General features: G+C 46.9%; 1 long non-coding RNA gene across 1 annotated transcript in view; it reads right to left on the minus strand.

Annotated features, from left to right (window-relative positions):
- Positions 1–10666: 10666 nt before the first annotated feature.
- LOC120396421 overlaps positions 10667–27427 on the minus strand; it is a 54326-nt gene continuing 37565 nt past the window's right edge. Inside the window, exons 2-3 of the long non-coding RNA XR_005593124.1 lie at positions 13807–13891; positions 10667–10788 (exon numbers count right to left, since the gene is read on the minus strand). This is a non-coding gene — a long non-coding RNA (uncharacterized LOC120396421). The remainder of the gene's footprint in view (positions 10789–13806; positions 13892–27427) is intronic.

Here is a 27427-nt window from a genome sequence, read left to right on the forward strand (position 1 = left end):
CTGATGAGCCAGTGCTCTGCACAGCGATCGGAGGCTTTTGTCTTTTTTTGATTGTGTCAGGGCGAGATGACAGAAAACTCGGGGTGAACAAGGAGCTGGAGGAACGATGATACACCTCATGGCTTCTGATAAATTATTCAGCTGTAGCAAATCTGAAATTCCCTGTGGCGACTGAGATGGCTTTTATTAGGCCTCCAGTGCCCAGCAGCTGAGTTCCCCAGAGAGAGAGAGAGAGAGCGAGAGCAAGCTGCCATGCACCACCGCCAAGACCCAAACTCACAGATTTGCCCAGAAAGGGAGTATACGACGGTATATGCCCTCCTTTCAAAATGCATTGAGTTCTGCTAGATGCTGAGGACTCAACACCTGCAAGATTGTTGTATTAATAGATGACGGGCTAGAATATGACTGACTCCTGTAGTAAGGGGCAATGGTGAAACTGATCCCACCCCAGGTGCAGCCCTGGCAAGGAACCTGAGACGGACTCACATTTCCATCCCGGATCCCCGTGCTCCTGGGGGGAACAGCTGGCCTGGCAGGACGCAGCACACTTCCCCCTTGTGATAGCTCAGTTCTGGGGAGGTGGGTGGAGCCAAAGCAGCACCTACTCCCTGCCCCCTTGGTCCTTGCTTGTTGGGGTTAAGGATGAGGGAAATATCAGCCCTGTAGCGCATGCTCCTTCCTCACCCCCACCCAATATTGCAATCTGGACCGGCCACGAAGGGATGTCTGTGTCTTTCTTCCCCCTATGCAGCCACATAAGGAGAGTTGTTCCTGATCACAAAGAATAATTGCAGGGGATCCTGGGAGCTGGTGGGAAAGGAGGCTGGATTAAATGGGCTTGTACTTTTAATGCTCTGCTCATCAGGCTCCCATGCAAGCTAGGTAATAACAAGAGAAGGCACCTTAGGTCCATGGGCTGTGCAATTCCTGAGCGTTAGCAGCTGGGGCTTTGTGCTCCCCTGTCACCTGAGGCGGTCGCTGTACCTGAGCTCAGGTGTTTGCAGAGTGCTGGGCACCGTCAGTGTTTTGCACAGGAGACCTCGAAGGGGACATTTTATGGTGCTGTAGGGAGCAATGTTGGCTATTTATCTCCCCTTTAAGTCCAGGAGTTGTGGTGCTGTTGGATTTGCTCCATTTTTCTGATCAGATTTAAAACCCAAGGCTCTGAGTGCTTGGGATTCCAGGGTGCCAAGGCTAAAGATACGTGCTCTGACATCCTGGCCACATGCCAGTTTGCATATCGACACCTTGCTTCCCCTACCATCTACCTCTGCTGTTTCACTTGTAGGTTACGTTCATCCTTCCCTCGTCTTTCTCGCCACTTGCACGTTTGGGCTTGGTGACTTTTGTAGTCTTCTTCCAAAAGTTCTGCTTGTACCCCTGGCTGTTGTGCAAATTGGTCTTTCAGTTCTGCTGATATATGATCCATGTACCAAGTTTCTGGCCTCCCCCTTGGTCATCTTCCAGCTGTGATTATTACAAGGGACATCTTGCCGATATAACGCTCAGGTCTTCGCTGGACATGTCTGTGCCCATGTAGCCTAGCCTCCCTCCATTTGTCTTCAAGTGGGGCAAGCTGCTGTAGGCCCTTCACAATCTCATTTTGTTACACTCATCTTCACTTCCCACCCTAAATTGAGGGGGAGTAGTGCTGAGATTATAGAATCATAGAATATCAGGGTTGGAAGGGACCTCAGGAGGACCTCAAAGCAGGACCAATCCCCAACTAAATCATCCCAGGCAGGGCTTTGTCAAGCCTGACCTTAAAAACCTCTAAGGATGGAGATTCCACCACCTCCTTAGGTAACCCATTCCAGTGCTTCACTACCCTTCTAGTGAAAAAGTTTTTTCCTAATATCCAACCTAAACCTCCCCCACTACAACTTGAGACTGTTACTTCTTGTTCTGTCATCTGGTACCACTGAGAACAGTCTAGATCCATCCTCTTTGGAACCCCCTTTCAGGTAGTTGAAAGCAGCTATCAAATCCCCCCTCACTGTTCTCTTCTGCAGATGAAACAATCCCAGTTCCCTCAGCCTCTCCTCATAAGTCATGTGCTCCAGCCCCCTAATCATTTTTGTTGCCCTCCGTTGGACTCTTTCCAATTTTTCCACATCCTTCATGTAGTGTGGGGCCCAAAACTGGACACAGTACTCCAGATGAGGCCTCACCAATGTCGAATAGAGGGGAATGATCACGTCCCTCAATATGCTGGCAATGCCCCTACTTAGACAGCCCAAAATGCCATTAGCCTTCTTGGTAACAAGGGCACACTGTTGATTCATATCCAGCTTCTCGTCCACTACTGCTGCCTAGCCACTTGGTCCCTAGTCTGTAGCAGTGCATGGGATTCTTCCATCCTAAGTGCAGGACTCTGCACTTATTCTTGTTGAACCTCATCAGATTTCTTCTGGCCCAATCCTCTCATTTGTCTAGGTCCCTCTGTGTCCTATCCCTACCCTCCACCGTATCTACCACTCCTCCTAGTTCAGTGTCATCTGCAAACTTGCTGAGGGTGCAATCCACACCATCCTCCAGATCATTAATAAAGATATTGAACAAAACTGGCCCCAGCACTGACCCTTGGGGCACTCCGCTTGATACCAGCTGCTAATTAGACATGGAGCCATTGATCGCTACTTGTTGAGCCCGACGATCTAGCCAGCTTTCTATCCACCTTATAGTCCATTCATCCAGCCCATACTTCTTTAACTTGCTGGCAAGAATACTGTGGGAGACCATATCAAAAGCTTTGCTAAAGTCAAGGAATAACACGTCCACTGCTTTCCCTTCATCCACAGAGATACCAGGGTGATTATAAATACAACAGAGCTGCTCTGTTGTGTCTGTTTTGCTGGGCATCATGATCCCCAGGGCATCCTGGTTTTAGGCACTCTAACTATAGGTACCACATTATAATCCTCTCATTTGTCTTTCCTATTCGGTGTTCATTCTGATCAGAGCGGTGCATATATACAAGTGTGTTTGGCATATGCTCCCAGTCTCATCTCTCCAACTCTGGCAGTGCTTTTCCAGGCCAGACTTTCCCTTGCAATGCTCCATCACATCAATTTTTAAACAAACTTCTATTGGGGATTAGAAATGAAAATCCCCGGCTCATTTCTCTCATCACCTCGGGCAACATTGCTGCTGAAGACAGAAGTGGTTGTGAGAAATGCATGCGTTCCATTAAACCAGCTATGCTGCACCACACAACTGCTTCAAACAGTTCTCTGTTCAAGTCAAAATGCAAGGAGATTTTAAAGGAATCCAGCATCTTTAGAATGATCTGCCACTTAGAATCATAGAATATTAAGGTTGGAAGGAGGTCATATAGTCCAATCTCCTGCTCAAAGCAGGACCAGCACCAACTAAATCATCCTTAGAACAGCAGGGATAGAACTCATCTCCTGCTGCTCCAAAAGGCATATTCTCTTACCACTTTAGCACAAGGAGAATCTCCATTGACAGTTGTCAAGGTTCCCTCCCTACTCTGAACTTTAGGGTACAGATGTGGGGACCCGCATGAAAGACCCCCTAAGCTTATTTACCAGCTTAGGTTAACAGTACGCTGCCACCACCAAGCGTTAACCAAATATTTAAGGAGAGTTACTTGGAACTCTGCCTTTCCCCAAATATCTCCCAAGTCCCTAACCCCCCTTTCCTGGGCAGGCTTGAGAATAATCCTCTCACCACTTAGTCCTGGTGAACACAGATCCAAACCCTTGGATCTTAAAACAATGAACAATCAATCAGGTTCTTAAAAGAAGAATTTTAATTAAAGAAAAAAGGTGAAAGGAGAACCTCTGTAAGATTAGAATGAAAGATAATCTCACAGACAATCAGATTCAAAACACAGAGGGTTTCCCTCTGGGCAGAACTTTAAAGTTACACAAAGAACCCAAATTTATCCTCTCTCTTATTTGCAAAAGAACTCACACACAAGAAAATAAAAGTAATCTACTACATTCCTTCTCTAAATATGGGAGTGGGATGGCTCCTTCTTTCTCTGTCTCCGGCAAAAGCACACACACAGCACAGACAAAAGACTTTTTTCCCCTTCCAGATTTTAAAGTATCTTGTCCCCTTATTGGTCCTTCTGGTCAGGTGTCAGCTAGGTTATGGGAGCTTCTTAACCCTTTACAGGTAAAAGAGGAATTAAACCTTAACTGTATGTTTATGACCACAGTAGAGAAGCTATGACGCACACGCCCTGAGCAATCTAGATTCCATCTAGAGCAGTGATACACCCATATACACCAGCCGTTTCATCCTAATATTATTGGTTGTGCACATAGTATTTTCATGTCTTTATTTCCACCTGTCCCTGGCACTTCTTTTGAACAATATTTTCAATATTTTTAGTCTCTTTGTAAGAACATAAGAACGGCCATGCTGGGTCAGACCAATGGTCCATCTTGCCCAGTATCCTGTCTCCCCACAGTGGCCAATGCCAGATGCTTCAAAGGTAATGAACAGAACAGGGTGATCAAGTGATCAAATAAATGTGCAATTGATCATGCCACTCATGAACCTCTAGGGTCCACAACCAGGTAGTCTGAGGTGCAGAAGGAGTTGTGCTATTAGACACTGAGAATTGGCATCACCTCACACCTGCCATTATTGTTCTCAGCTTCACTGCTTTTAAGAATAATAGGGAGGTTTTGGGGACACAGGATTTTAGGAGCTGTGGACCTGATACTAGGAGGAGCCAGGCACTCTCCACTCCCGCTGAAAGCAGCAGGAGGACAGCTCCAGCTTGCAGGAGCAAGGCCTGTGAAAGGAAAGCTGGTCTTGTGAGCATCACTGGACAGGGTCTCAGAAGAGTTGGGTTCTAGTTGCTGTTCTGCCACAGACTTCCTGTGTGACCTTGGGCAAGTTATTTAATCTCTCAGTGCCTTTGGTCCCCAGCTGTAAAATATGGATAATGGCACTTCCTTTCTCCCATCCTGTGTCTTGTCTCTTTAGTCTTTAATCTCTTTGGGATAGGGTCTGTCTCTGTATATTGCCTAAATCTACTAATCCTGGTTGGTACTTCTATGTGCTATCAGAACACAAGTGTGTGTGTGTAAAACAACACTCATTAGCTTGCTCTGATCCTAGCCGGGTGCCATCTATTTAACAGCCTCAATAACCCCGCACAACAGGAAATGGAAAAAAGACGAATGGATCCAGTCAGCATACCATAGCAACAGATGCCTCAGCACAAACTGTTGTGTGGGGACTGGCTGATGTTGTGTGTGTTAATGGCCTTTGGCTGTGATTTGGGCCATCTTTTCTTTCCAGCCAGTCATTAATTTCCCTGGGAATGTCCAACCCTCGGTGGTTATTGCTTGTCTAACGCAGGTGGCTTCCTCTGAGTGGGAGCTGAACTGAAGCAGAATGCGGATCAAACAGTTGAGGTTTCTAAATGAACATCTCCCAGGTAACTGTAGATGGAGAATTTTTTTCTCCACCTCTGCCACTGAAAATGATGTTCACCTAGGAGTCCCCATCTGAGGGCTTTATTATTGGAGTTAATCTCCACTGAAGAGAAGCAGATCTTGGTTTACTGAGGTTTTATACTGGAATAATTGTACACAATACAAGGCTTGGAATCCTTCCATTTCTGCCCTTTGTCAAGGATTACAAAGTTTACAAAAACCTTCCCTAATTAAGAAGATGTCTGATTTCCAAAGCAGTTTTGGTGGGTGTTTAGTTTAAAGAAACGTTGTGAAGACACTTTGCCATCATTTTGAATTCCCTCTGCCAATTAGAATCCAGTGAGAAAAATAAACAAATGTGTTATATTTGTAGAGAATCCCTGGTTCTCCTCAACGTCCCTGGACATCTTGGTTTATTACAGATGATCTTTGATTTTTATGGATGCCTGTTGGGAGGTGCTCCAACCTTTAATCAATTAAGTGGATTGTAAAATCAGGGAAAATTGTAGGGGAATCCAAAGGCACTTTGGTTTCAAGGAAGTTGTGTAAAACAGGAGGTCATAAAATCAAGGTTGCCTTGTCTATGGCTGCCCGTGACAATCGGGCTGTGGGCAGTGCTGCACTAGCTGATGAGTATGGAAGCGTTTAAGAAATCCTACAATTGTGTATCAATAGCAGAGCAAATTCTGCCGCGTTCTCACAAAGTAGTGAGAGGAAGTCTGGGCTGAGGGTACAGAAAAGACCCACAAAAATGACCTCAGGGCTGGAAAATGCCTTACAATGAGAGACTTAAGGGGCTCAATCTGTTTAGCTTATGAAAAAGCAGATCAAGCAGTGATTTGATTAGTGTATAAGAAATGTCTGATATTTTCTCCCTATGAAGGTAAAGGCCTCTTCAATCTAGTGCAGCAGTTCCCAAACTTTTGAGGGTCAGGCTCTTCCTTATTCCTGTCCACACACACTCCTGAGCCGGGGATGGGAACAGGGCCATGGCTGGGCCGGGGGAGGAGACATGGACAGGGGTAAGGGGGGCGAGGCTGGGTCTAGGTCTGTGGCCAGGGGCTGGGGCTGGGGCCGGGAGTGGAGGAGACACAGCTTGGCTGCGGTGGGGGCTGGCAGCTGGGCTCGCAGCCAGGTGCGGCTCCATTCCCAGCCTTGCCGCCGGCCTCGACCTAAGACCAGGAATGGAGCCACAGCCAGTAGCTGAGGCTGGGGCTGGGGTCAGGTGCGTGTGGGGCCCGGAGACGGGGAACGCTGCTGGGGACCGGACAGATCAGAGCTGAGGAGGGGGAGAGGCTGGGTGGTTCTCTTTTCCCACCCCACCAGGGGCTGGCCCGGGTCCTGCTGCACCTCCTGGATGGCCCTCCACACCCCCTACGGGGGGCCTGCCCCACCCCTTAGGGACCTCTGACCTAGTGGAAAAAGGCAGAACAAGAACCAATGGCTGGAATTTAAAGCCAGACAAATGCAAATAAGAAATAAGGCACAAATTTTTAACAATGAGAGTGATTCACCATTGAAACAAACGAGCAAGGGAAGTGGAGGATTCTCCGTTTCTTGAGGTCTTCAAGACTGGATGCCTCTCTGGAAGGTACGCTTTTGTCAGGCACAAGTTACTGGGCTCAGTGCAGAGGTAACTGGATAAAATTCTCTGGCCTGTGATGTGTGGAAAGCCAGACTAGATCATAATGGTCCCTTCTGGCCTTAAAATCTCTGAATTTCTCTGAAAACTTGACCTTCAGCATAAACATTTGAGAGAAATTGGTGCATGTTGTTTGAACAGAAAAGTTAAGTCTTCGGGGATTGCCTCCTCTGTATTTCTGATCCAGGTTAAAATCAGTCACTGAAGAGATGCACCAAAAATGTTTTTGTGGGAGTCTCAATATCTGGCAGTACTGGGTATCTTGAGAGAGCACCTTCTCCCCTGACTCACATCCTGCTCTCTACAGTGGCCGGAGGGAATGGGTTAAGTGGGGACTGGCTTAGTGACCTAAACACCAGCTTTGCAAAACGTAGAATCTTTGCAACAATTGGTTGCTGCCCCAACAGTGTTAGCTCAGCCCTTCATCCTTCCAAAGGAGACGGATTGAGCTGGACTGTGGCCTATTCTGTGCCCCCCTTTTACTGCTCTACTGGCACTGGCAGGGAGGGATAGTTCAGTGGTTTGAGCATTGGCCTGCTAAACCCATGGTTGTGAGTTTAATCATTGAGGGGGCCCATTTGGGAACTGGGGTAAAAAACTGTCTTTAAGCAGGAGGTTGGACTAGATGACCTCCTGAGGTCCCTTCCAACCCTGATATTGTATGAAAGGTGCCCTGAACTAGGAGATGAAGATTTCCCTGGTGTGGTGAAATCCCTGGCTGACATAGTCAGCTCCCTGTCACCCCTTTTGGCCTCCCAAGCACAAGGGACACATCAAGGGAAAGCCCTTTAGCCTCCTTGGGACTGGAGCAGGAATTGCTATCATACACCAGTGTAATTTAGAGCAGCCTCAAAGCAGATCAAAGGCCTGGTCTACACTAAGGGGTGGGGGGTGGAACTAGGGTACGCAAGTTCAGCTACGCGAATAGCGTAGCTGAACTCGAAGTACCCTAGTTCGACTGACTTACCCGTCCTGACGCGGCGGGGTCGAACGCCGCGGCTCCAAGGTCGACTCCGCCACCGCCGTTCGTGGTGGTGGAGTTCCGGAGTCGACCGGAGCGTGCAGGGAGTTCAAACTATCGCGTCTTGATTAGACGCGATAGTTCGAACTCCGAGAAGTCGAACTCACCGCGTCGACCCGGACGGTGAGTATAGACCTACCCTAAGTTACACCAGGACCGGACTGGTTCAAGCAGCCCCTGGGAGCGGGGGAGGCCAGAGTGGCATAGAGTCCTCTCCGTTCTTCCCTGCTCCTCAGCTGTGCTAGGTAGAGCTCTGCTGAAGCTCAGGATCTAGCCCAGAGGTGCTGACACTGACAGCTCCCAGTGTCCACGGTTCGCTGTTCCCAGCCAATGGAAGCTGCGAGAAACGGCGGCTAGCACGTCTCTGCGGCCTGCCGCTTCCTGTAGCTCCCATTGGCCGGGAACGGCAAACTGCGGCCACTGGGAGCGGCGGGGGCCATGCCCGCGGATTGTCAGCATCAGCAAAATGTTTCGCGGCCTGCAATCAGAGTACCCTGATAGGCCGCAGGTTGCCGACCACTGATTGAGCCCATTGTGCTGTGCATGTTTAACGTGTGCAGATCAGGAAAAATGATCCATGATCCCATGGCATTCTTAACCAGAGTAAGAGTTTGCAGGGCATGCTGATCCAGAAATTGTCTCCCCTCTCCCCTCCCCCCTGGTGTTGTGTGCTTTGCTGTCCACACCCCAGAGGTGGCTGCATTACCAACAGCTCTGCTGAAAAATGGTTTTGGATTTTTCTCTCTCTAAAATGTTAAGCGCCCAGAAGCGTGGCACCTTTCTGGGTTCTCCCAGCGCTAACTTTGATTCTGGTCTGCAAAGAAAGCAGCTATCTAGATCAGGGGTTCTCAAACTTCATTGCACCATGACCCTCTTCTGACGACAAAAGTTAGTACACGACCCCAGGAGTGGGGACCGAAGCCTGAGTCCACCTGAGCCCCATCACCCTGGGTGGGGCAAAGCCCAATGACTTCAGCCCCAGGCAGGGGGCCTGTAACCTGAGCCCGGCCGTGCAGGGCTGATGCCCTCGTGCTTTGGCCCCGAGCGCTGGGGCTCAGGCTTTGGCTTCAGCCCTGGGTCCCAGCAAGTCTAATGCCAACCCTGGGGACCCCATTAAAACGGCGTCATGATCCACTTCGGGGTCCGGACTCACAGTTTGAGAACCACTGAGCTAGATGATATTTATTCCTTCGCTAGTGATGGACTCTCTTGCTGGGCTCTTCCAAAGCCAGTCGAACACAGACTGCTCTGCAGATAATAACGGATAGTTCCACGCATGCCTTGCCTATCAAACCTCTGTCGAATGCAAGGGCACTTACCTTAGGATCACAGGGCCTTTCCTCTCAGCTAAAATGAAATGCCTGGAGGAAAAATGCACCCTTCCAAGACTGGGAACGATACAGGACGATGAGCAAGCTGAGCAGCTCAGAAAAAGCAAATGCAAAGAGGTTCTACCTTAACCCATCGTCGTCCTGATCTCAGAAATGTCCTGACCAGACCAGGCCACAGAGAGGGACCCAGATGACATCACCACCCCTCCTGGCTCGGGCTGAATCCCAAACACATTTTAACACTTTGTCTCACACACTGTGTGTGTCCTTTTCCTTCCCTAGCTTATTTCTTCTCTTTCCTTTCCCTCTCCTTTTCCCCGCTGTCTAATCAGAGTTTGGCGTCGCCAACCAAGACTGTATATTTTGCGACTGTGCTGGAAGCCTGGGACCAGAGAGGCACCTAAAAGCCATGCCCTCAACAGCCTGAGGCAGATACAAGTTTGCCAGGTCTTGGAGTGGCTGATCAGACTGTGGGTTGTGCCTGTGTTTCGCCAGCAAGTGAGCCGCTGACAGAAGCTGCATTCTCTCTTTGCTATTCATTTCCCCTTTTGTGCGTGGTTGTCCCATTTTGTCGTCTCTTTCGCTATCTTTAATACCATCAAAAAGATTGTCGAACAAGGGTTTTTCCCTTATAAATACTCCCCTACAGCTGAAGGGCAAGATCAGGGGTTATTAAAACGAAAGCCGTATTTAATATTTTTTCAAATGCTTTAACTGTTTTTCCTTTTCTGTAGCCTTAATTAAAGGCTAAAAAAATGTTTCATGGTGTGTTTGCTGTGGTACTAAGCAGGGGAGGGCTCTGTACCAAATCTTGAACCTTGTTTAAAACTGTTGAACGTTGGACAGCTTCAAGGTCATGGTAGCACCTTTGACTCTTTGGGCCCATGTATTCCATCAAAATTAATACAAGTGTCTGTTTGTTCTGTGTTTGTACAGCACCTAGCACAATGGGGTTCCTGGTCCATGGTAGGAGGTCCCTGGCGCCACGGTAATAAAAATAATTAATAGCTCATTGGCTGCAGTGGCACTGCTCTGATTCGCACTGGCTGAGGATCTGGCTTTTCTTGAATTTCTGCCCTAAACTTTTGTGCAGTGTTGCTGTGTGTTGTTAAACCCTCACTATGCCCCACCCAGGTGGTGGCTGCATTTTGTTGATGGGGAAAATGATTTCTCTCTTGAGTTTGTTATATAGTTGAGATCCTTTGGTATATCAATGTCTTTGCAAAATTATTTCAATAATAAATCTGGTGTAAAATTTTTAATAAATACTTAATGCTAAGGAAGATCTCAAACATCCTTAAGGAAGTATGCAGACAGCTGGGCCGGGTCCTCCTTTAACATGAAATTCCCTGCTCTTCCTCCACAACACTGCAGGCGAGAACAGAATGCTTTGGTTATTCTGAGCATCTGTGCATTTGACCCAATTACTGTGCTATACTATCTGTCAGTTGACAGCAGCATGTAATTCAGAGATGCCTGATGCTGGAAGCTAATTACTTCTTCCCTGTTACCCGACTTTGAGTTAAAAAAAAAAAGAAAATGATTTATTGACGAATGTATTTCGCTTGCACGGCGGTGGTTTTAATTTCTGGCATAATCAGATCAGTTCTGCCCGCAATTAGCTACTGAATTTAAAACATAAAAAAAAAAGAAAAGTGCAAGGTATGTGTAGTAATTATAGCAGCAGTGGCATGTAATTAAAGAAACATTCAGTTTGCAGAGAGATCTGGTAAGTTGTTCTCAATTCAGATCCAGGGAGAGTTATTAACCCTTTTCTGAGCTGGCGTAACCTGGCATAGCTCCACTGAAGTAAATGGAGCTCTGTCAATTAACACCAGATGAAGATCCACCCCTAATTATTTACTGAGAATCCAACCCTGAAAGCCTTCCACATATGGAACTATTGTTGATTTCAATGGAATTTCCACAGGATTTGGCTGTATCCTGATCAGAAAGCTCTGTATCCATCCATAGCCCTCACCAGCAGATGGTATAGGTCGGGGCGGTCCCAACACAATGTGGGGTGCAACATGGGGTGGCGTTTGGTGTTAGGGCATAAGCTTTGCTGTGATCAATACTGAGCCTGCATAGCATTAGAGAGCACTCTGTCAGCCATGCTCTCTTTCAAATCAGATATAAATAGGGTCCTACCAAATTCACGGTGCATTTTGGTCAATTTCCCGGTCATAGGATTTAAAAAATCATAAATTTCATGATTTCAGCTATTTTAAATCTGAAATGTCAGGGTGTTGTAATTGTAGGGGTCCTGTCCCAAAAAGGAGTTGTGTGGTGAGGGGAGGGTCACAAGGTTATTATAGGGGGGTTGTGGTACTGCTCCTTCAGAGCTGGGCAGCAGCAGCGCAGAGGTAAGGATGGCATGATGTGGTATTACCACCCTTCTGTGCTGCTGCTGGAGGGGTGCTGCCTTCAGAGCTGGACGCTCAGCTACCAGCCGCTGCTCTCCAGCCACCCAGCTCTGAAGCCAATGCAGAAGTCAGGGTGGCAATACCGCAAACACCTAAAATAACCTTGTGACCCCCCCTGCAACTCCCTTTTGAGTCAGGACCCCCAATTTGAGAAACGCTCATCTCCCCCGTAAAATCTGTACAGTATAGGGTAAAAGCACACACACAACCAGATTTCCTGGTAGGGACCAGATTTCATGGTCAGTGATGCGTTTTTCATGGCTGTGAATTTGGTAGGGGCCTAGACATAAATCTTGTAAACCTGATCAGTGGTCATGAAAACTCCTATGTCCATTTTCATAAGGGTAGGGGTGTTTGGTTGAGTTCTAGTTAGCATAACTACGGTGAATGCCGTTAGGCTACTGACATTAGCTACTGCTAGCAGTTAAATTTACCCATGGTATTTTTGATGATGTCCATTGTTCTTGGCAATAATGCAGATACCAGGCTGCAGTAAATGTCAAGATCTTAATGACGCCACCTTCTGCTGACCTACATTCCATCTGCGCTTCCAGATGCAGACAGTATTCTTTGTTTAGCAAAGCCATCCTAAAATATCCCCGAGCGCTGTGTTGTACCCAAGAAGCAACGCTACTTAAGTGTTGGGTGAAATGATTCCTATGCAGAGAATGGTAGGGAGTTAAGGTTTATAAGGTACTGTGGGACCCATCAGGGAAAAAAAAATACTGCATAAATGAAATGTATTAAAATCATTTAAAGTTCTTCCAAAATACAAGATTTTCAAGGTTAAAAGTAATTTTTTCCCCTTCATCTCTCTTCAGTGTCTCACTCATCTGGGAAAGTAGATTTGCCCTGTTCTAATGACTAGTCTGATCTTTTTCTTGGTGAAATTGATTGTAAAATTCCCATTGCTTGCAGTGGAAGCAGGGTGAAATCTCTCTTTTTTTTGGGGGGGTGTGTGTGTCAATCTCTACAAGACGTGGCTGTCTGGCTTTGCAGAGATTCATGCAATTCCTTGCTTTTGGTTTCAGTCCCTGTGGGCTATATCCCCTCACATCCCCCCCCCCAAACTCTGTTTTGGGTTTGAAGAAACACAAAACCTTACCGTGGAATTCAGAGGAAACCACTGAGGTTCCCTTGGTTTTAGGTTGAAAACACACATTTCACTTGATCGCCCTAAAAGACCCTAAGTCAAGCCAGGGCCACATGCTCAGACTTCCTCAAAAGGTCCAAGAATCACTAGGGAGCTTCCATCAAACCTGCTCTGAAGCTTGAGTGTGTAGCTTGAGAGGAAGGGTGGCCTTATGGGTCAAGCACTGCGCTGGGATTCAGGAGACTTGGTTTTAATTCCTAGCTTTGCAATAGACTCCCTGTGTGATGTTGGACAAATTGCTTCATTTCTCTCTTCCTTATTTCCCCATCTGTAACTAATGTGGATGATAAACTTCCTATCTCTCCCCCTCTGCCTGTCTTTTCTATATAGACGATGAGATCTTTAGGACAGGGATATTTCCTTAATATGTGTCTTGGTTAGGCCCTCTAAGTGCCACCATACTATGAATAAGTAACCTGTAGCCAAGCTAGTTTTCAGTGATTTTGATTTCTCTTGTGAATATTTTTTACTTCTCTAGTTCTTAAACCTGAATTTTGCCCAGAGGTATGTGAAATATGCCTTCCATTGGGGAAAAAACACAATCATAAGATTGGAAATAATACATAGTGCTTTTCAGCTGTAGATCTCAAATTGCTTTACAAAGGAGGTCAGTGTCATTATCTCCATTCTACAGATGGGGAAACTGAGGCATGAGACGGTGAGGTGACTTGCACAAAGTCACCCAGCAGGCCAATGGCGGAGCCAGGTATAGGAGTCACAGGCAGCTTTCTGTACATTTGGGGGATAGAATTTGACCCTTAACTATCTTAAGGCTAAATTATGACACTCAGTGATATTCTCACTTACCTGCAGGGTTAAAGTGTTTCTTGCCTCATCTGTGACCCCAGGCGACCCCTTCATTCCCACCTCACTTTAAGCGCTGCCAACATATCTGTAGAAAGAAACTGAGTGCTGCAATCACAGGGTGTCTTTTTAAATGCTGAATCTAACTTAATTACATGACAGCTTCTACTACTCCCACCTTAATTATTCCTATCTAAAGAGAATGTTGTGAAAACGAGAGCTTAATACCGTTTTACAGCTCTCCTTCAAACACTGCCTCATTACGCTAAGTGGCACTTAATCTGTTGATCTTCCAAAGACATGTAGCCACACATGCTAGATTTACACAACTCCCCTGGGGTATTCTCATTGAAAGGAAGCCTTGAGTGACACAAAAATAATGTTGTAGGTGGGGATATTCCCAGCACCAACAGGCCTGTTTCTATTGGGGTCAACCACCCTGGACTCTTTTATTAAGTTCTAGGGGAAGTGGAGAAGATTAATCGATTACTGTCTTCATACTCTGCCATGCACAAGAGAAAGTGGTTGCATGCCTGTGATACTCTGTACCACATGGGAACTCCCTCCACCCTCATGTTCATCATTATAATATGATTGTGTGGTATCCAATGCAAAGTTTGTCATACCAGGTATCTTCAGAAGGCCCATGATGCACTGAGCATTCTTGTTGTAGTAATGTGATAGGTTGTAATTTCATGTCTCTAGTTATGAGGCTGAAAAATGTGTCCTCGTGGCTTAAAACAAGCCCAGGCAAAACTCTCCAGGAGCAGAGGGGAAGTTCACACCTCATCAGGGCATGTATGGGACAAACCCAGCCCAGCCTCACAGGAACAAAGGACACTGGCCTAGGCAGCAACAAAGGATCTGTTGGACTCTCTAGTGAGACACCCCCCTTCCTTTGGTCAGTGTGGGATTGCAATGAGATAATGCTCACCTGGCTCTGAAGGGGAGGAGGAGGGGGCAAAGGGAAGAAAGGACAGAAAAAAGAGAGAGACGTTTGCCATGCTCTCTCTCTTCCACTTCCATCTACAGACACCACCACCAAATGACTGAAGTGCTGATCAAAGGGGAGAGCCTGGCTGAAGGGCAACCAGCCAGCCTGTGATGAGAAGCATCTAAGTTTGTAAGGACACTGAAAGTGTTAAGATCAGCTTAGAATGTGTTTTGCTTTTAATTCATTTGACCAAATCTGACTTGTTGTGCTTTGACTTATAATAACTTAAAATCTAGCTTTGTAGTTAATAAATCTGTTTGTTTATTCTACCTGAAGCAATGTGTTTGGTCTGAAGCATGTCAGACTCCCCTTGGGATAACAAGCCTAGCACATATCAATTTCTTTGTTAAATTCATGAACTCATATAAGCTTGCAGCGTCCAGTGGGCATAACTGGACACTGCAGGATGGAGGTTCCTAGGGTTGTGTCTGGGACTGGCTAGTGTCATTTGGTTGCACAATCCAAGCAGCTCACATGCCAGAGGCTGTGCATGAACAGCCCAGGAGTGGGGGTTCTCACAGCAGAGCAGGGTAAGGCTGGCTCCCAGAGTCGAGGATTGGCGTGACCTAGCAGATCACCGGTCCGGATAACACCAAAGGGGAACGTCACAGGGGTGTAATCTAAATTTTCCATGGATAGTTTTGATTTTTTTCCCAAACCAAAACACATGCCCAAAAATCCTAGACAAAAGCCTGAAAGATTATGTTTCAGAAATTCTGCCACAGTGCCCCCCTGGGTTTTGTAGTTCAGGTGCCTCATGCTACCATTCTCCTCTACAGGCTGGCCTATCTGGTTGAACTACATCTCCCATGATGCAGCACAGCCTCCACACTTAGAAAGGGGACATGGTGCATCATGGGAGATGGACTTTGACTGGGAAGCCCACCCCATGCAGGAGAATGGTGATGTGAGGCAACTAAACTAGAACTGCTATAAGGCACTGTGGTACCATTGCCAAACTGAAATATTTAGGGTTTGGGGCTGTTCTGTTTTTGATTGAAACTTAATTTTCCGCAGAATGCAGACACTTTTTTATGAAAAATCTTGTTTAGATTAAAACAAATTTTTCCATTGAACAACAGTTTAGATGGAAAATGTGTGATCTACTCTACTTATGGTACAGAAGATTTGTGAGTCTTCTAGGGGGTCACCAAATGAAATTATTAGGCAGCAGATTTAAAACAAACAAAAGGAAGTATTTTTTTTCACACCAGCGCAAAGTCAGTTTGTGAAACTCTTTGCCAGAGGATGTTGTGAAGGCCAAGACTATAACAGGGTTCAAAAAAGAACTAGATGAATTCATGGAGGATAGGTCCATCAATGGCTATTAGCCAGGAAGGGCAGCAGAGATGGTGTCCCAAGGCTCTGTTTGCCAGAAACTGGGAATGGGTGACAGGGTGGATCATATGATGATTGCCTGTTCTGTTCATTCCCTCTGGGGCACCTGGCACTGGCCACTGTTGGTAGACAGGATACTGGGCTAGATGGACCATTGGTCTGACCCAGCATGGCTGTTCTTATGAGGGTTTAGTGTAGTAACCCTGGCCCTGGCACTAGCATCTGCTGCAGTTTTGAGCAAGAGGAGTAATGCCAGGGTCTGCCGCTGTGAGGCAGTAGCGTAGAACATTGTCCAGGGGAGAGAGACTGCCAAGGAGAGGGAGCTGGAGCTGAGGATGGGGCTCAGAATCTGCTTGAAGGAGGTTGTGGGAAGGTGGTTAGAGAAGGAAAAGAGACTGCATGGGGAGTGAGGGGGGGAGAGGGGATTTGCTGAAGATGCTTGGGAGAGGAAACTGGACCTTGAAGGGCCATGTGCAAGGAGTCCACCCTGAGGGCCATAGAGTGTGTGAATGGTGAGGTTGACCATTGGGACACTGACAGAGGGAATCCACCTTGAGCCCTGGGTAAACAGGTGTGGTCCTTTGTGTGAGGAGCTGCCGTTTGTGGCGGAACCTGCTGGAAAGAGGGCACTCATCGCAGCGTCGGATTGAAGGCGCATCGCAAGCTGGAGAGGGGGCGAAGGCAAGACAACAGGGGTGAGGCTGGACTTTGCAGACAGGGAGAGGAGAACTTGATTCCCTCTTGGGGTGACACAACAGGCTTTTAAAAAATTCCTTAGTGTGATGGTAATTTACAGTTTATTTTCCCAACCAGCTATTCAACATTGTTCTCTGGTTTCTAGTGTATTATTGTTCCTGCCAAATTTCTGGGTTTTTCCTTTAAAGTTTAAAGCTTAAGGTTATCTCCATTGTGCCAGTTTGCTGCTGCTTCTCCTCACAGCAGGCATAGCCTAGCTGAGGCCTAGGTCACTGCATTAGCTCCTTAGAACTTGGCCAAGTCCTGAGGCTTTCAAGGAATTTTTTTAACACTAAGGCCACGTCACCCTACCACTTATGTTGGTATAACTGCTGTCGCTCTGGGGTGTGAACAAGCCACCTCTCCAAGTGACATAAGTGACACCGACCTAAGTGCTGGTGTGGACAGTGCTGTGTCAGCGGACATCGCTGGCACCACTCATTGGGGGTGGATTAATGAAGTCGATGGGAGAGGTCTCTCCTGCCCGTTAGACTGGCAACAGGAGAGGGCTTGTAGCCATACGGCTGCATCAGTGCACTCTAGCGTAGTCATAGCCTAAGACTCACCACACACATTATAACTTAAGTAAATCAGAACCGTGCTGTGCTAGACACTACACGGACCATCCCTGCACCACAGGTCTCAGAATCTAAGGAGACAAGATGAAAATCAACCCAAAGTCAGGCAGCAGGGCTGGTGGGCTGGTGCTAGATGCCAGGTCTCCAGACTCCACGCCTCCACACCATCCCATCACCTCCGCCGCGAGATCCTGAGATATTTAGATTGGTGGGCAAAAAAAAGAAAGCGAAGCACAGAGTTTGAGTTTGCTTGTGGTCCTGTGTGGCAACGGTGTCCTGTGGCTGTGCAATGTGTCAGACGTGGGCACCACACCGGAGTCCTCACGTCTACTTCCCTGCTCTGAGCACCAGACATACAGCATAACTCAAACCTCAGAAAAGTTGGGTTGTCTCTGTGTTGGCCACAGTAAATTCCCTTTGATTCAAGCAATAAAAGGAAAACCTGTGACAAGAAGATCCACTTGCTGTATGTTAAGGAACGTGTATTTATGCCCCAAGAATACTGGATAATGAGTCCAAGAGCAGCGCGTCCCCATGTAAAGGGTTGCCAGGGGATAATGCTGAGATCTCTCCTTGACTGGGCTAAGATATGTTCCAGTGAGAGCTCAGAGAGATTTTTCAAATACACCTTTGTGTGTTCTTATCAGTCTCTTCCTCTTTGCCTACTGCCAGACTTTTGCACACTCTTCTGCAGGCCAGGAGAGCATCTTCCTCCTCATTCCTTTCTGAAATATGAGATGCTTTCCTTAGAGCTATCTTTGCAGGAGCATGAGGTTCCAGGTGGTCTTCAGAGTGCTGCTGCATTCTGTCTGAATGGGGTGTGACCACAGGAATACTCACCACCCATCCTCTAATCGGCACTGGTTGCAATTCAGCAAAGTGGCTCGTGGCCTTTAAAAGTCGGGGCGGTAGCCACTGTCTAATCTCTCTCTAAAGGGCATGGCCATGGTGGCACTTGGAATGCTGCATTCAGAGCTGAGCAGCTCATCGCAAAGATATGGATGGCATGGAAAGGCATTCAGAGAAGAGAAACAACAAAGACGAGACAGCTGAGAGGACTGAATCATGAGGAAAGATTAAAAAAAGCAGGCAATGTACAGCTTGGCTGAGTGGTGACTAAAGCAGGAGGTACGTTACAAGTGAAGGCAGGATGTTTAATACCAAGGATGGAGAGGAATTCTGAGTGTATCACAAGAAGGTATAAATAGGAGTAACAGGATGAAATCCAGAAAGGGGAGATTCAGGCTGCCTATGTGGAAATTCCAGCTGAAAAGTTTCAACAGCTTCTTACTAGTTCCATTTGGTAACTAGGTTTCGAAACAGAGTAATGGGTCTGCTGATCTATTGTCTTCTGGGGTTATTTACTGGTCCCCCAACTGGGTTTGGGATGGAAGGCAGGTGGCTTTCAAAGAGCCATTTGCTGCTTTGCGTATGGCTGCAGAAGCATATCTGCATGACGGGTGAATGGAGGTGGGAGGGAGAATCTTGAGTAGGCAACTTTCTTTCCTTTCTATTTTTCTCTTCTGCCTCGCATCCCCCTCAAGACTAGTTTACCCTTTTGTCTCCACTGGTTGGGAAGAACTTAGTTAATATACCCAGGGGAAAATACCTTCAGACGGGCCTAGACAAAGTGTTGGAGAAATTGTACAAGGGCAATGAGGGACTAGATGACCTAGAGATGGAAGAGATGTACTAACTTCTATTCATGTGGCAGAAATAAATTAAAATGCAGACCAAAGAGAGTCAGTTCTATGCAAATGAGGTAGGAGCTGCATCTTGCTACTTCATCTAAATGGAATGGACATTGGTCTCCAGTAGGGCAGATGTCTGCAAACCTTTTGGGTTGTAAATTTGGGGGGGTTGCTACTGATTTTTCCCTTTTTGGAAGTCGTTTCCTAACCTACTTTCTCTCATTAGATTTGCCTGGATAAAGGATTTGTCTTCTCAGCCTTCCACGTTTTATCTCAACAAAAGTGTAACATGGAGGCTTTCAAAGGCTCTGTCATGTACTTCACCAGGGGTATGTAAAACTTGCATCTTCCACTCCAAGTTCTCTTCTCTAAGGCCCCCAAGAAGCAAAAGACATAAAAATTAATCTTATAGGTACAATTTTTTGTAACAGTAATAAAATAACAATAAAGCCATTGTGGGAGTCATCTGGTAGTGGTGTTACATATAACCCTCCAAATTCTTATTCTTGATGTGAAAGCAATGTTAGTTGTTGAAGTACTCTACTGTTAATTTTGTGATGCAGGGGCGTGTGCTCTCTGCTCTAATTCCTCTCATCAGTGTCATTTAATGGGCAGAATTGCTTCCTGGGAAGCAGGTGTTTGTGTGGGGCAGAGATCCCTGAAAGAGGCCTTGTCTTCTGGGCAGTGCCATGCTGTGTCAGGAATGAAGAACAAGCTGTCAAGAGTACTTCACAATATGTTATTAAAGGATAACACTTTTATTGAAGGCCTATGGAGTGTTCTGTAGTGGGAGACTTTGTGATATAACAAGCTGTTTTTAATGCATTTGAAAACAACTAAAACCTGAGAGAACTGATTGCTTTTGAAAGGTCCTAGACTGAAGGGACCCTGGCGGCTGGAGGTCTCTGTGTAGCCATAGGCAGAGTTGGCCAAGCTTCACCAATACTCTCAAGCACTAAGACGGTAGTCTAGGTTATGTCTACACTGAACGCCCCCCCTCCAAAAACCCCCCAACCCCCAGCAACGAGTCTCAGAGCCTGGGTCTACAGGCTTGGGGGTTGCGCTACAGTGCTAAAAATAGCAATGTACACGTTCCCGCTTGGGCTCCAAGACCCACCCCCTTGCTGGGTTTGGTCCACAGAGGCCATGAATCTGCGAACGCTCCCACCTAGGGAGCTTGCTCTTCTAGCTCAAGCTGTAGCTTCTCATGTTTGTAGCTCTCCTGGGCCTGAGTTCAATCTCCAACATGGTGGCTGTTATCCAGGCCCATTTGATTCTTGGCCTGGCTGCTGATACGGTGATGAATTTCTGCTATGCACACTTGTCTAAGAGGAACAGGACAGAATGTCATCTTGTTTCTCATAACCAGCCCCAGAGCGATCGGATAATGTGCTGGATTTGAACCAGCCACAGCCTCCGTAGTCCATTAGCTGTCCCTTAAGCTATCTTGACCTCTTGTATTTTGGCATTTTGAGCCCTAGTGCCGGGAAGTGAGGAATTACAATTTGCTTAAGGATTTCCAGTGCAGATGAGCCAATCCACTATAATCAGAGCATTTTGATTCATAGCACTGCTTTGTGCTTTAAAGTTACATCAGGACTAGGTGTGTGGAGGCCAAAGGAACATTTCTAATCTACAGAGACTGAGGAATTGGTGAGGAATTAGCAGACATGCGGTTTATTGAGAGGATACATTTTGCTGTAGGATCAGGGGAGATCAGTCTGTGTTTCATAGACACCCTCCCTTATAATAACTAGAAAACTCATTTCAGGCAGAGAGATTCCTTTTTTAACCTTTCTCCATTTTAAGGAAACTGTCACCCAGGATTGCCAATGGCTGTGACACAATTTCAGCAAGAGAACAGTGGTAACATACGGCCCGGCTGCAACACCAGAAGCAACAGTCAGGTAATTTGAAGTGAAGCCTGGTGTTCTGGGGTGTCACCTGGCCTTCATTTCCTCTCCTCTCACTTCTGGGCTCTTGTAACTGTACAATTTCCATGCACAGTTGCAACCTTACCACGGGTGTCTCTCTCAGCAACTGGCGTCTCAAGGCTATTTAAACACATTTTGTCCTGCTCTGGATTAATCTAAGTGTTGACTATCTAGGGATGGTGCTAGGCCCTGAGCTCCCAGGGCTGGGCCCAGAGAGGCACTCAGCACCTGATAGAAATGCCCACTGAATTCAACAGGAGTTGCAAGTTCTCAGCCCCACTCTGGATCAGGTTTTACGGCCCCATGCTTGGTTCCATAAAAGTCCGTGGGAAACGTGCATATGAATTCATTGGCCCCTATATTAAGTGCTTGAAGAGTTTAGATGCCTTGCCCCATTGTGATCAGCCTAATCACAATTTGGGCGGGTGATTTGGCTAAATCAGTGATACATAAAGCAAAGACAAGGTAGCTCAAGCCTACCACACCCTCTAAAGCCAAAGTGATTTGTTCTGTGTTTGTACAGTGCCTAGCACAATGGGGTCCATGAATAACGTAGCTGAAGTCGAAGTTCTTAGATCGACTTACCGTGGTGTCTTCACTGTGGTGAGTCGACTGCTGCCGCTCCCCCATCGCCTCTGCCTGCGCTGCTCGCGGCGCTGGAGTACAGGAGCCGACGGGAGAGCGCTCGGGGGTCGATTTATCGTGTCTAGACTAGACATGATAAATCGATCCCCGCTGGATCGAGCGCTGCCCGCCGATCCGGCGGGTAGTGAAGACATACTCTCGGGCTCCTAGGTGCTCCAATAATACAAACCAAAGTTGGAAAAGGCACTGATCTCTCTCTAGGTACAGATAGATACGAAACTAGCTGAAGCAGGAGTAGATGCTATAGTGATGATAACCCTTCCCTTCTACTTCTGGGATCTGGGCTTGAAATTCCTTTGGAAGCTATTATAGGGTATGTACATTATTTCTTGTTCAAGTCAGTTTAGTGCCAGTGAAAGCATTGTCTTGCCGCCCTGGAGAAGGAAATCTAAGTACACAACAGGCAGCAGCTGTGTCCCACTGGGCCATCAGAGTCCACGTGTATTGACCTTTGGAGCACACCAGGCCATGCATCGTCACCACAGCGTTAACGTCAATGATCTGCACTTGTGCTACGTCTCTCACGTCCGCCTCGCACGGGTGAGAGCGACGATGCTGCAAAGTAACCCTTGAGTTGCTGCAATGCCCTGTGCACGCTCTGGCCCTCTGTTCTCTCCCGTGTGGTGCGTGGTTACGTTTGCTGGGGAGCAGTAAAGCGGAGCTGTTTCCCAGCGTGTCATGGGAGAACTTGTCTGTCTTTTGTGGGTGCATGTGTGGAAATGGCCTTAGCCCCACAACTCATTATAATAGATAAGCTCCAGCTTGGCATGCTCTAGATTTGACTGAAGCCTTTGTTCCAATGGGTGGCAAGGTCTGGCTTGAACTCAGGCCAACATATGGTAGAGGTCATCTTTCTATCTGTTTGCACCATTTTTCCTCTGAGGGAATATAAAGCAGGTCTGAAATTGATTTTTCCTAAATGGGAGGCCTCGGTCTTTCAATGTCATGGAACGAATGGCTAGTGCTGGCTGTAAATACTGACAAACTGTGCTGAATGGCATCTTTTAGAAATGGAAATGAAGACAGGCATTCTAATCCCCTGCCCACCCTGCCAATGGACTTCAACCCTTGAACCCCTGTATATCAGTGGGAGGGTGGTAAACATCTTTCTAGGGGCATTTACAGCTTGAGCCTTCTGCTAACAAATATGCTTTTACCTCCGGTTGTTGTGGTGGTTTGGTGAGTAGGAAGTACGATGAGATCCACCCGATTCCCTTTTCTGAGCAATCATTGGGTGGTGATGGCTTTCCGGCTCTCTCAGGCTGGATGCAAATCAGTGACTTGGCGGTGAACGGGGCAAGTCTGTTCCTTTAGCAGAGTAAAGTTATGGAGCTGATAGCAGCTTTAGTTGGGCTGAGTGTGTTACACTACTGAGTTTTAATCCATGAATCTAAGTGGCAGGAGCAGCGGCACTCGTCACAACACACAGAGCACCCCTATGATCACTGTACCTGCAGGGATGTTTCACTCTGAGGCATCACTGAGGTCCCAATTTACCAAAACACTTCAGCACATGCTTAACTCCAAGCATGTTCTTAAATACCAATGACCTGAATGGCACTAAAGCACATATTTAAGGGATTTGTTGAATCAGGACTTTAACAAGTAACTATCAATAGTCCAGCTTCCTGAGCATGCAGAATACCTTCTGTGCATGGGCCAAGCATTGCAGCAGCCAGGGGTTTGGCTGGCTCCGGGGATTCCTGATTTGGCTATGGCTCCTTTCATTTCCAGATCACCAGCTCACGGTGTGACCTGGCTGGAAGAAGTAAAGGGTTCCTGTAGTCTGGATGATGCCTGTTAAGTGACCTACATAAAACAAGCTGGGGGGTCTGACTCCTATAGAGGACATCCTAAAAATCACCTTTGCAAACAGCACCACTTGATAGTAATATTGGCACCAAGTCCAATTGAGATCAGGGCCTGACTTTACTTGGTGCTGTACAGACAAGTAACAAGACAGTCCCTGCCCTGAAAAATTTACAATTTAAACAGGCAAGAGGAGAAACAGAGGTGAAGGCCCAGATTTTTAAAGGTATTAGTGTTTCACTCACTGCTGCAACACAGAAATGACTTAGGCGCCACAGTCTCCCTTTGAAAAGTGACTCAGGCATTAAGGAGCCTAAATCACATTGCCTCACAATGAAACTGAGGCTCCTAAGTCACTTTTGAAAGGCTTAGCAGGCTCCGATGGCAGTTAGGTGTTGCAATGCTGAACGGAGCAGTTCTTAAATACCTTTCAGAATCTGGGCCAAAGTGACTTGTCCTCTGTCGCTCAGCAGGTTAGTTGCAGAATGAAGCCTAGAGCAGAGGTCTCATGACTCCTAGTCACTGACCTGACCCGACCCCCTGGACCACTCTACCTTGCTTAGCATTTTTGGGAAATTCTACTGAATAGAGTTTATAAGGCACATGGGTGGGTGAAGTAGCTTTCATTACCTCTGCCTTTTCAGTGGCCTGGCGGAATAGGGTGCTTTCAAACCGCCCCTAATTCGCTGACTTCCCCCGCCCCTCCTCAGCACACTTGATTTCCTGAATGCTGATGTACACCAAGCAACAGCAGCCTTCTCTGCAGCTTTTCTCTGAAAATAAAAATGTTTGCAAAACTTGGCTTCTGTCCAGAACAGCATGGGCTGATGATTAGCCAGAGAAGAGAAATCCAGGTGGATTCCAATACGCGGCATCACGAAGCTGACTACACTTACAAAAGCAGAGGGGGATAAAGTCTTAACAAGGGAGAGTTAGAACGCGTTGATTTATTCAAAATTATTCCAGTTCTCTCTGGAGCTGTGTTTTAAAAAAAATCATCTGGTCTCCTCTAGCCTCTCTTTCGAGTTAGAGCCAGGGTTGGCCCAAGGTATGTGAATAAAGAGCCTTTGTGTCAGCTGCATATTGATGCCTCGAGCAGTGGAAATTTAATATATGCACCTCCTTTGTAAGAAGCTTTTAAAAACCTTTCCCATAGGGGAGCATCTAAAAAAGAGTAGATAAGCTGCTGGGAGCAGAGGTTTTCTGTGAGCCTGATCCAAAACCTAGCAAAGTCAATGGGAAAAACTCCCATTGGGAATTCATCCCTGGTAGGTGCAAAGTTTGGCTGGGGCAGTGCAGCCTGGTGGCGTGTACTATGGACTGGGACTGAGAGCTGAGTTCCAGTCCTGGCTCTGCTACTGACTGGCTTGGTGACCTTGGGCAATTCACTTAGTGCTCTGCCCCTCAGTTCCCCCACCCTCTATAAAATAGGGATACTGAGCCTGGCCTCCTTTGTAAAGTGCTTTTTAAGAGCTACCTGCCAGGTCCCCTTTTCAGTCTCATGGTCTGTGGCCCCTGTGTAAGTAGACAATGAGGCTGGGGACTTGCGTCTTACATTCAATGGAAATCATTAGTTCTGGATTCCCATCAGGCCCCTTAGTCTTTTGAGTCTTGTACAGCACCAAGCACAGCATCAGTCTTCAAGAACTAAAATGTTTTCTTTTTATTAGTATTCAACGTGGCCCAGCACCCCATCAAGCTCAGGGCCCTGCTATGCTGGGTGTTGTACCAACGTAGGCAGACCTGGCTGTCAATAACCCTTCAGCCAGCCTTTCTGAAAACTTGGCCCTTTATGACTCTTAAGTAAGGAGAGAAAAACTGTGCTCTGATTTAGCAAATCACTGAAGCATGTGAGTAAGCCCATTGGTAGTCAATGGGGCTACTCATTTGCTGAAAGTGACTTACCTGCTTATGTACTTGATTGCAGTGGGGCCTTGGTTTGAAAAGAAATTAGCCTATTTGGCTCTCTCCAAACTTTCATCCATTTTTAGAGGTGGCCCCCATGGGAGGTGATTTTGGTTTTTTGCTGGAAGCTGTTTCTAGCAGGGATCAGTTTAAAGTTGCTCTTGTGGTATCATAGATTATTAGGGTGGGAAGGGACCTCAAGAGATTGTCTAGTCCAACCCCCTGCTCAAAGCAGGACCAATCCCTAAATTGCCCCCTCAAGGATTGAGCTTACAACCCTGGGTTGAGCAGACTAGTGCGCAAACCACTGAGCTATCCCTCTCCCCCCCAGTGCTAGAAATATTGATTCACCCCATGCTGGAAATAGAATTGATTAAATCTCACTAGAAGGCTTCTTCCGGGGAGACCCCCCAGCCCAGCTTTTCAGACCCATACGCGGTAGAGAAATATCCCCAAACCCTGAGCTCTTAACGTTGGGTCTGATCCAGCCATCAGTGGAATTGGATCCAGCCTTTTTTAGACTTGCCAGTTGTGACAAATCTCATCTTGTTGCCGTTTTCCTCCTCTGCTGTGGCTGCAGTGGCTGTTACTTTAGTCTCAATCTCTTTTAATTAGCAGTGGTTGAGGCTGCAGAGTTGAATCTTTGAGAACAAAGCAAGCAAGCTCATAAGATCTCATAAGGGATGCCTTTTATAGCGATGGGAAAGTAAGCCATTGTAGGTTTAATTTGATGATGACAAAAGCATGAATGAAGCTAACATCCCTTTTCTGAAAGTTCTGAGGGCTTGTTGCCATATACAGATCTGGCTGCTTAAAAACTGGGTGGAAGATTATTAATTCATTGCCGGTCTGGGAATAAAAAACAGGGGTTTTACTGGAAGTGCTTGTATGTAATATTTCTTGCTCATGGTCCTCTAACCAAATGGAGGAGATCCCTGTTAATGTAATGAACAAAGTAGGAAATAGCAGAAGGACACAACACACGGATATTACAAAGCAGCAACTGCTTACCCAGTACTGGCTTTGCCATTTGAGCTGCATGAGAATTTCCATTAGCTGTGAGTAGCAGCAGGGTTAATACTCCCTACACCCCTGCCACCCCCGGGAGGAAGAGAGAGACACAAAGCCAGAGCCAGTTCAGGAGGTTTTATTAAGAGGCTAGTGTCCCATTAGGATACAAACTAAGTACCTTCCAGGGTGACCTATGTTCATTATTTCTATCCATGGGGGGGATTTCTGTAGCACCCATCACCATAGTATCTGAGCACTCCCAGGCAACTTGCCCAGTGACTCTGTAGTGGACTTTGAGAAGATCCTTCCATGGTAGAGGAGGCTTGGCGTGCATTTAATATGCAGGGTTGGGGGATCTAATTCCTTGTTCTTTCTTCTATATCTCACATATCCCTCGCCCCCCGAACCCACTTCCCACCAAAACTGGCTGTGGAAGTGGAGCTCTGTCAAGTGGCAGGACTTGCAGTGTAGCCTGACAATGATCACCGGAAGCCCATTTTGCAGCTGAACTCCTTTAGCCAGGGATGAATAATCTGTAGCTTGCCTGTGCTTTGTCCTGGGGTTTGTTGGGCTCTAGCCATATTACCTGGGGCTTTGAGCACATCAGCTCCCCTACAGTAAACTAGGCTTCTCTAATTTACACAGGCGAGCTGGCCTGATGTTCATCTGTATAACGAGCCGGGGATGACATAACAGGTTCAAAGCCACCTTTGCACACCTCCAAGCTGAGCCATTCCTTGGTCTTCATTTCTTGTCCTAAACAACCAGGCACTGTTACTGTGCGCTAGTAACCACTGTTAACACCAGAAGTGGCTGCATTTTGGTGGCAGATGAAGCATCCCTCAATTGCGTAATTCTGCAAAGAGTTGTAAAGTTCCTCCTGGCTGAAAGGGACTTTGTAAATGCCAGTCGTTGCTGAGGACAGGCTTAGCAGCAGCTCTGATTAAAGCCATGCCTGCAGCAGGTTAAACAATACAATGGGCA

This window comes from Mauremys reevesii, linkage group 2 (genome assembly GCF_016161935.1).
Source record: "Mauremys reevesii isolate NIE-2019 linkage group 2, ASM1616193v1, whole genome shotgun sequence".
Taxonomy (NCBI): domain Eukaryota; kingdom Metazoa; phylum Chordata; order Testudines; family Geoemydidae; genus Mauremys; species Mauremys reevesii.